Here is a 9736-nt window from a genome sequence, read left to right on the forward strand (position 1 = left end):
CCACATAAAGCTTTGCAAAGACTGCATAAAAAGCGCTTGCAGCAAAAAATACATAATATTCCAGAAACACGCTTTGCCGATCCAATCAGCTGTTCATAACATTTCCTATGTTGGAATAGATGTCAGCACGAACTTTCGCATGTCCGCCATTACCTGCCCGAAACCGGAAGTGACGTCATTTTTGCGGAAATGTAGTTTTTTACCATCAGGGCCTCATGAGCCTATACTGGTGTTTTTAAAAGTTATCTTTGACTTTATGACTTTCTGTGTCGTTTCTGGGATGCTTAGGACTCATATTGCACCGCTGGAAATAGTTTATTTTGATGCATATGCTGCTTTTTTGCAAATTTGCATCATAATATTTATTTTCGTTTTTCCTGCAGTATATAAAAATTGGTGTATTTCAAAAATAAAACCATGAAGACACTCAAAATAAATTTCCTGTGGTGGGAAACTATTTTGTGCAACTTTTTTGTATTTACAGTTTTGAGGGATAAGCCTCTTAAATTTCTCTAACTAGAAATATATGTTAAAAAAACCAAAACGTTTTTGTAGTTTATTGCACTTTTTTGCAATTTATGTAGTTACTATGCACTTAATGCATACATATTATTAAAATTTGGGCTATAATGGTTGTATTGATGTATAGCAACTTGAAATGCTCCCAAAAATGGCTCCACAGCATGTAAAAATATAATATAAGCTCTGGCGGACTTGGTTCTATGGTAGGTCTTAAAGGGTTAAGCTAAATAAGTTATCATATAAGTTATTGGTGCACCATCTCCTCTGAACATTATGACACGACTGCTGCTGCTACAAATGTGAAGTTGAGGCTTGAAAAGAGCCTATGTCCATCCTTTATTTACAGTCTATGTTTCTGCTATCAGAACAATATAAAATGATAATAAATGCAATGCGGGATCCTTTGTTAGGTTTTTAAAGGGTGGACAAACAAACTGAGAACAAAATGATGCTCTACAGAGTTTTATTCTCTATTCTTTTTCCACTGCTCAAACAAAGAAAGGAAGAGTAAAGCAGGAAATAAACACTATCTGCATTTGTCTGTATGAGTAATCTATTGGCCTTTTACTCCACATTTATCATTCTTACATTGTTATCCACACCCAAGAAAAACGTACAAGCTTTTAGAAAGCAAATAGCAGAAGGGTTTTTTTGTTTTTTGGTAAGGTCATGTCTTAAGGTCACTCATTTGTTTTGGGGGATGGTTGACGCAGGGAGAGCAGAGGTGAGGTCAGGATGTGTGAGATGGAGGGGAGGATCCCCCGCAGGGAGAATCAGAGGCTCGCTGTGAAAAACGAGCAAACAACCTGTCGGTGCTTCGTGCCTGAGAGACACAGGAAGAATATAAAAACTCTTAACATCCTCGGCTTGCAGACGCACACGGCCGAAGTAAAGTGCACAATTTGTCAACACAATCCTTTCCCATCTCTCCCAGCTGTCTGTCTGCCTCCAGGTCCCGCAGACGCTGCCGGACTCCCTGGCACCAGAGTCTGGCGACGCTGGGGGAAGATCTATCCCCAAGATATGAGCAGGAGAAACTCCACCCGAGAGGCTGCTGTACACACAGACAAACCTATTACATCCTCTGAGCTAATCGTTCTCTGACAGCATGACAACACAAACATCCCCAGGACAGAAACATCACTCTTCCTCTGACTTCCTGCTGTTTTAAGAGTTTCGATTAAACTTTTAGTCTTTAAAAGTGCTTGTGTTTCTAAAAAACAAAAGGAACAGTTTGGAATGATGTTTTTTATTTGTATATAAAATTGCACACACAAAAAGGCAGTGTAAAGTTTTACAAAAGTTAGAGATTGTTTCTCGGTGGAGTTGCCCCTCCAGCAAGCTTCAAGAGGAGCTGAGTGCTCGGGCAGGTTCAGGGGTTAAGCCTGTTTCCTGGGACATATAGAGGGATTACAGGCCTGAGCGTGAAGAGAGCAGTGAGGTCATTTTGTACTCTGCACATTTAATGTGTACAATCTGCTGTTCAAACTCACTTTTAAACCGCGAGGCAGGAAACATCACGACTGATTGTCTGCAGGAGAGCTGGAGCAGATCGGTGCCTGATTTCATCCTGAACTGTTTATGTTATGAAATCTCTTTGTGGGGTGAAAATCCCCCGAGATCCAATGAGACTGTTAAACTTGTAGACTTCAGTAAAAATATATATTGTAGCAGGTCCTAAAATAATTTCTCAATTTTCTGAACTGATAAGTTGTTTTTTTCTGAATTCAGGGGAAAAGTTTCAGTCCTTAAAATAACTTTCTAGTAGATACAATAGAAATAGGCGGTAACAGTGGGAGTTTTTAAGGGAAAAAAGACGCAAATGTGAGAGTAAGTATTTTCTGATCCCATAAGAGCTGATCCCATCTTCTATAAAGTATATAATCATGCCCAAGGTCCTAAAGTTGGAAAATCTGTAAAATAAATCAGGAAATTAGGAAGACTCCAAAGTTTTAAAACACAGCAAAGACTCGTTTAAGTGCAACGTTAAAGGGAAGGGAGCTTCAAGGTGAAAATCAGACTGAAATAACAGAAGAAATCGTAGTGCTCTAAGTAAAGGCAGGAAACATTACAATAAAGAAATAAAAGCTCCTTCACCTACTCTTTTCTCTTCCTTCTTGTTTTGTAGCTGGAGTCTCCAGTTTTCTTGCACAATCAGGACTCTGAGGTCCCAGAGTGATCCTCCTGATTGATTATGTTGTCTGAAAACATGCTTGTGGGATCATCTTTTCTGATTTTCTATTAATCAAATGTCATCTGCAGTATTTCAGTTTTTAGGAAGTACTGCAGATAGTATTGTAAAAAGTTTTAAACCAATAATTTCATGACTTTGGTTTTATTTTGCTATCCGAGCTGAGTGCTGTGTGTTTAATACTGATACCACTGGGACTACTACTCATGAAGCACACTATGTATCTGTAATGACCTTTAGTGTAGCTTATTCTGTATTAAAACTTGGTTCCCAGCTTGTAATCTCACACCACACAAAGACTGTCTTCAGTGTGGAAAAAACAGAAGGTTTTGCACTAAAAATTGTAGCTTTCTTCATTTTTCATGTCGTTATCTCAACACGAGTTGCCGTCTGATTTCTGCTCTCTTTGTAGAAAGGTTGTCTGGGTCAAAGTTGACCTGCAGCTTTACTTCTTCTAATGCTGATAACTGCTGCCCCCTGCTGTCCATCACACTCAAAATTTCCTACACTGCAGCAACAGGTGCAAACACGACCTGAGACGTTCCACATTATTTATTGCTGTTTTTATTTCCTGTTTTATTTCACACCTCCGTGTGCCGTGCACAAGCAGAGATGATTTCCTTCGTGGTAATCTCTGATTCTGTGACACCCGGAGGTCAACGGGTGCTGTAATCCGTCTGGATTTGAACGTTCTGCAAAATCAAAATCATTGAAAAGATATTTTAGGAAGAAAGTGTGTCGCACCCTCTGTGAGACTGAGTCTTCTGCTTGGTGTGTGAGCTCTATCTGAGTGACTTTTTAGTGGCTTCTATTCAGCCAGATGGCTTCCTCCGTCAATCCCCAGTTACAATCAAGATTAAGATTACACCACACACGCGCTAAAATACGTCACATACACAGTAATTAAATATTCCCATGATGATGTAACACAGAATCTGTTGCTGTGTTACAACTTAAGCTATTAAAGAGAGCTAGGGATGGCAGAAATTCCAGGTTGGAGGAGAGATGAGGATTAAAGTATTTTTACCTCAAAGCCACACATCCCCAGCGCTCGTGTGACACAGAGAGGAGGAAGAAGACAGGAGCGAGGCAGAGAGGATGGACGGAGGGCAAGGAGGGAGGGCGGATTGAAGAGGATAGAGAGAGAGAGCCCTGCTGTCACCAGGCTTGCTTAGTGTTCTTGGTGTGTAGCGGCTGTTGACGCCTTCTGCCTCTCCGTCCACTGAGGTGCTGGTTTCAGGGCCTTCTGGGCCACCCAGCATGAGGCAGACATCATGGGCTTTCTGGAAAACTACCAGGAGATTGACCCCGTCACTTTGAACCTTTGCATCCTTATCGCCAGCTACGTTATCTTGCTCCTCGTCTTCCTGATATCCTGTATAATGTATGACTGTCGGGGCAAAGATCCTACCAAGGAGTACGCCCCGGACCCACAACCCACTCAGTCTCCCATCAGACTGGTGGTGATGCAGAGCTCCTCAGCACCTGTGGGACGGTGGGACACAGCCAACATGATCACCACCTACCACGAGCCATCGAACTCAGACTTCAGGGAGAAGAAGAGCACGATGGTCTGAGTGCAACTTACCTCTGTTTATACCCAACTCATTTTTGTACATACACTGCTTTTTACATTTTTCTGGGGTTATTTTTGTTCTTTTGTTTTGACTTTTTTCCTGGGACAATGCTACGATTTGACCTACATAGGACCAAACTCGGACGGTAAGGGAGAGTGACATGTGTTGATGTATTTAAGTACTGTGTGCATGCACGTGAAATCCCTCTTTATCTCAAGGATCTAAAGGCAAAGCCTGCAGTCACCTCTGGAAAGCAAATGTCACAACCAATAAAAGACAAAGAACAAGAGGGGCATGCACCTCTTTGCCATATAAAACAGTCATCTTGGCTTTATTGAAACCAAGCGCTCAGATCTGGCTGCCGTTCAGGGGTCAGTGCTGAACAATTGTTTAAGGCAGGACTAACTGTCACCTCTTACATAACTCGAGGAAATGTGACGTGCATCGATGTAGTTGTTGAAAGTTTCTTATCAGGTTCCTGAGCGAGCATTATTAGATCCCCATCCCACCCACGTTAAAAGATAATTTGCTTTCTATCTTAAACATTTTGATAAGAATAAGCAGCATAAAGCCGGGGTTAAGTTTGAAGTGTTTCCTTTTATCTGCCACATCACTGAAGTGCAGATAAAGCATATCAAGGTGTCAGAAACAAGCGAGCACTCACAGTAGCTGTGTTTGTCGAGCAAACAGTGCACAGTTAACATAAAGCTGCAGAGTGAGAGTGCACGAGAGGGTGTTATTAACGTTTCCATCTCTAAAGCTTTTCCAGGACTTGGCTATGAGTCAGCATCTGCTTTTATGCTCCTTCCGGTTGTGATCAAACTGTTTACACTTTCACTTCAGGTCGTTTGTTTTGTTAATCTCGTGTGGCTTTTATTATTCTAACTGCTTGTTGTTTTAATTATAATATAAGTGATAACTGACAGGAATTCAGACCAGGTGTTACAATACAAACACCAACGCACAGTCAGGTCTGCGTTTCAGAAATCAGACCGACTCCTGATGGTTGTGTTGACCAATTTGATCACAGACACTGAGACTAAAACTAAAGATGTTTCCGGTACATTATGTTTTACTTTAGTTTAATGAGATTCTATTGTATCAGTTGGGCTTAGTTTACTTAAAGCTTAGCGTTTCAGCTAACAATAATGACCCCGGTGCTCCTGGCTCTGTAATCTGAGGATCTGAGACACTAAAACCTGTCAACCTGTAATGGTTTCTGTCTCGTACTCAGTGTCACAGGGCGGATATAAGTTTAAAATACCAAACATAATTAAATATCGCAAATGCCAACCCTGAGAGAGAAGGTATTTTAACAGCAGGTCACTGATTTGACCATTTTTAACAGTACAGTAATGTTTTTCCTTCAAAGGGTCAAATAGGATTGTAAATATTAAATTCAAATGTGTTGCTTTAGTTATGTTGTGTGTGTGATGTTGTTTCATCTCTTTTAGTAGGTTTTTTTTTCCACACATCAGTGAATCAAAAGATATTCACTTTACTTCACTGTCACTGCAGCTTTCGCCTCCTTTTCTTTGTATTTATAGCTCCGCATGTAAGAACAAAAGATCCAACAGAAAGAAAACAATCAAATTAACAATTAATAATATAACATACATTTAATAAATTTATAAAGCAGAAAAGTCAATATTACGAACTTATTATCTAAGAATCTCCTAACAGATGTAAAAGAAGTGCATTAATTTTTTAATTAATTTTAAAGACCTACTATCATTCCCTTTATTGTTATTTAAATGTGTGAAAATAAAGAGTAGCAGTACAAAAAGCTGAATCGTAGCTTTAACTCATCTGCATGTATTCTTTCTGTGATTGTTCGTAACCCCGTCGGTCGGATATTTTTTCTGTTTCATGTTTGAGTCCGCTGGTGAATTCCCAGGAACGTCTGTATATTATATTTCTCTTCGTCTTTCTCTTCATTTGGTAAATTATGTTATTCGATTATTTTGTCTTTATTTCAAACAGATTTTCAGAGACGACAGAAGAATTGTGATTTTGTGTCTTTGCTTCAGGCACCCAGAGGCGACTCTTGGTGCTTTACATATAAAAACACATGATGCTGAACTGAACTGAATTTGCTTCACAACATTTTCTCCAGCAGTTTGCAACTTGCCTGTTGCACATTTAGAGATATAAAATATGTTGTATTTAGTTTACATGATTGTTGTTAACTTTTCAGAAACAGTTTGGAGTATACGCAGTAATTATAGCTATAAAACACTGAAATCATGGTACAGGGACGTGTTTTGCAGTTTATTCATCAATGACAGCTTCAGTTTCATTTTACAGAAACAAATATAAAAAGACATCTGGGATTTAACAAAAAGGTAACAACATTAAAACGAAGCTAGCCGTCCAGTTTGCTGATTATTCTGGACATTGTGATTACGGCTGTGTTGTGCTGCCAGCCCTCAACAGAAATAGCTGTGTCTGAGTCTGGATCTAAAGTCTGGATGGCTCTCAGTGTAATCCTGGATCTTCTAAGAAATGCACCATAAACAGATCACATTCATAAAAGAGGTCAGGATGATTCTTTGTAAAGGGAAAGGCTCGCCTAACAGAAGATAAATATACAACGGCTCCAGAAATAGCCTCAGTTAGATTCTCTCTGGTTTGTGCAAAAATTAAATCAATAAATAATTTTGATTGTGCAAATTAAAATAGTGCAACTAGCATAAAAGATAAGGCACATAAACCTGATATAGCATGATAGAGTAACTGAGTTTTACTTAACATCAATTTAAACACACTAATTTTTTTTACCTAATTAAAAAGGAAACCAATTCATAACCAAAGGTCAAAGGTCAATTGGCAAAAGAGGGCCTAGTTTTTCTATGAGTTAAGAGATCTTTGCTACTGTTAAAATTGCACTTTTAGTTTATAATTTACAGCCTTTTAATTATTATAAAATTACAACCTTTTAATATTTGTTTCACATAGTACAAATGCGTAGAATAGAATAGAATAGAATAGAATAGAATAGAATAGAATAGACCTTTGTTATCCCATGGATGAGAAATTTATATAAAATATAAAAGGAAGACACAAAGTGGTCCTACATACATAAGCAACTGCCTTTTTGTATATACAGGTAACAATGTATTGAAATATGTATAGAAAAATTGTACAGAGATATGTACAACATGTATGAGGATAATCTCATGCATTGTACATGTGCTATAGTACATGAGAGTAAAGGTGTTACTGTGGTCATGGGGTCCATCGATGACTTAATCTCACAACATCGACAAATCAAAGCCAAAAAACATCAAAACCGAACACCAATCACACTCCTAAATAAATCTATAACATCTATAATAAACTACAGATTATTAAATAAAATATGGACAAAATGTGAATATGTGCACTAAGCACTAATTTCATTTAAGATAGGTCACTGCATTTAGTTTGGTGGTTAAATGTACTAACAGCAGACTTTAATTATATCATGCACACATCAAAATAACACTGTAATATTTGAGTTAATGTTTCAATCACTCTAATTCTTGTATTTTTGCAGATTTCAGCTACTCTCACAATAGTTTCCCCTCCAAAATGAAAAATGTGACATCGTGATCAATACTTTCCAGAATCTAATAGACATGAGACTTTAATAAAACTGTACATATAGTATTAAAACTTCTTGTGTATCGATGGAGTTGATTTTTTTTTAAATGAGGCCAAATTATTTCTGTCTAATGAGGATGTGTTTCCCAGCTGACACAGTTAAAGTACAGTCAGTTCTCATTCTTAGTATTGGTTGTGGTATAACAGATGTTGGCCTTTGACACTGAGGTGTGTAAAAAGAGGACAGAACGGCAGCCATGTTTTGATGCAGTAATCCTGCCTTTGTGCTTTCCATTAAACAGAGCGGCAGGCTCAGCTTGATAGATGCGAGATTAATTAAGGTGGGTACGGAAAACGCTGCAGCGGGATAGCTCCTGACCTAAATACTCTGTTTAGTTTTGCATTTTCGTGCTGCGGTGACTGTGGCTCTGCCCGTCAGACCAGTTGTCCATCATTAACAGGCTCAGAGGTTCAGGCTCTGCCCTCTCTGCATGGCAATGGCATGCCAGCGTGCAGCGCAGGTGATTGGATGAATGAGAAGCTTTGTAAAATCACTGGGATTTAAAGGTGCTGATCCATTGTACTTTTACATTGTGCATCATGCTAAAGCCAAATTAAACATTTTTAAGTTTAAATAGTTATTTAGACTTAAAAACATTTCATTCATTTGACATTTTCTTTCTTTTGATGGTAGTTAAACAGATTATTCATGATTAATTAACACTTATATATTTTATTATATTCAATTCAGTTTTTTCACTGTGGATGTGTGCAGCTGGTGTCATCATGTTTGTGACTGTGGACATACATCATATTGCACTAGTTGTTATTTACGAAAGACGAGAAAAGGAAAATAAGCTGTTTCTGTGTTTGCAGTTATATTTAATATTAAATTGCATCTATTAAATAGATGAGGAAAACTGTGACACCATGAGTGGAGTGAGTGAGTGATGACAGACAGGAGAGTGTAAAATAATCCTCTGCTCAATGTCAAAGTAAAGCCCTGTGATGGCAAACTTTAATGTTTCTATTAAAGGTTTGCAACATAATGAGGCAAAGCAAAAACATGCTGTCAGTAGTGCAACACTGATCGTCCTTTCTTTGAGAAAGCAAAAGGAAACAATTTGCAATCAAAAAGTGCATGAAAACTGTCATTGATTTTAAATAAAATAAAGCAACTATTTGCCTTCATTTTTAGTAAAGTTATGTTTGGGGTTTGTGATGACACTTTAAATACATTCAGTACATTTATTTCATTACGGCAACGTACGTGTACATGAAAGGGATATTCTATTCTATTCTATTCTATTCTATTCTCAAACACAGTTGGTTCATTTAGCTAATATGCAACAACCAAATGATGTCTTAAATACTAATTTCCTTAACACCTCCCCTCCCCCTCATCACCCACTGGATATTACCCATGGACTTTGCATTCTACCCTGAAACAGTAAACCAATTACAAAGCTGTTTAACCCCCTGTCACATGTACACATAAAGCCTCTTTTATTCCAAGGGCACTTATCTATACGTTTCCCCTACAAGACAAATCTACTAAGAGCCGAGAGCCGTGCTTTCTCTTTGGTTTTCTGCTAATCCTGCATTAGTATTTACATGTGGAGGACTGAGTCGTGTTTTCCACCTTGTGTTGTCTGCGGTAAATGTTTTTAAGGAAACTGAAAGTTCTCCAGGTGCACCATAAGCATACCTGAACCCTGACCCCGGGCTATCAGGAAGATTAGATAGAAATACACACTAACTGTAGCTATTCATACAGTTGCAGAGAGATTACAAAGATTTGATTTGTTTTAGCTGTGGTTACACACAAGCCTGAAGTAAAACAGAAAGCTGGCCTCTGTAT

The 9736-nt window shown here is 38.3% G+C and overlaps 1 pseudogene; it reads left to right on the forward strand.

Annotated features, from left to right (window-relative positions):
• The first annotated feature begins 3770 nt into the window (after positions 1–3770).
• Positions 3771–5870, forward strand: LOC146388030 (small integral membrane protein 36 pseudogene; annotated as a pseudogene).
• The last annotated feature ends 3866 nt before the right edge of the window (positions 5871–9736 follow it).

Source organism: Perissodus microlepis, chromosome 4 (genome assembly GCF_051167445.1).
Source record: "Perissodus microlepis isolate ML-2025 ecotype Zambia chromosome 4, ASM5116744v1, whole genome shotgun sequence".
Lineage (NCBI taxonomy): Eukaryota > Metazoa > Chordata > Actinopteri > Cichliformes > Cichlidae > Perissodus > Perissodus microlepis.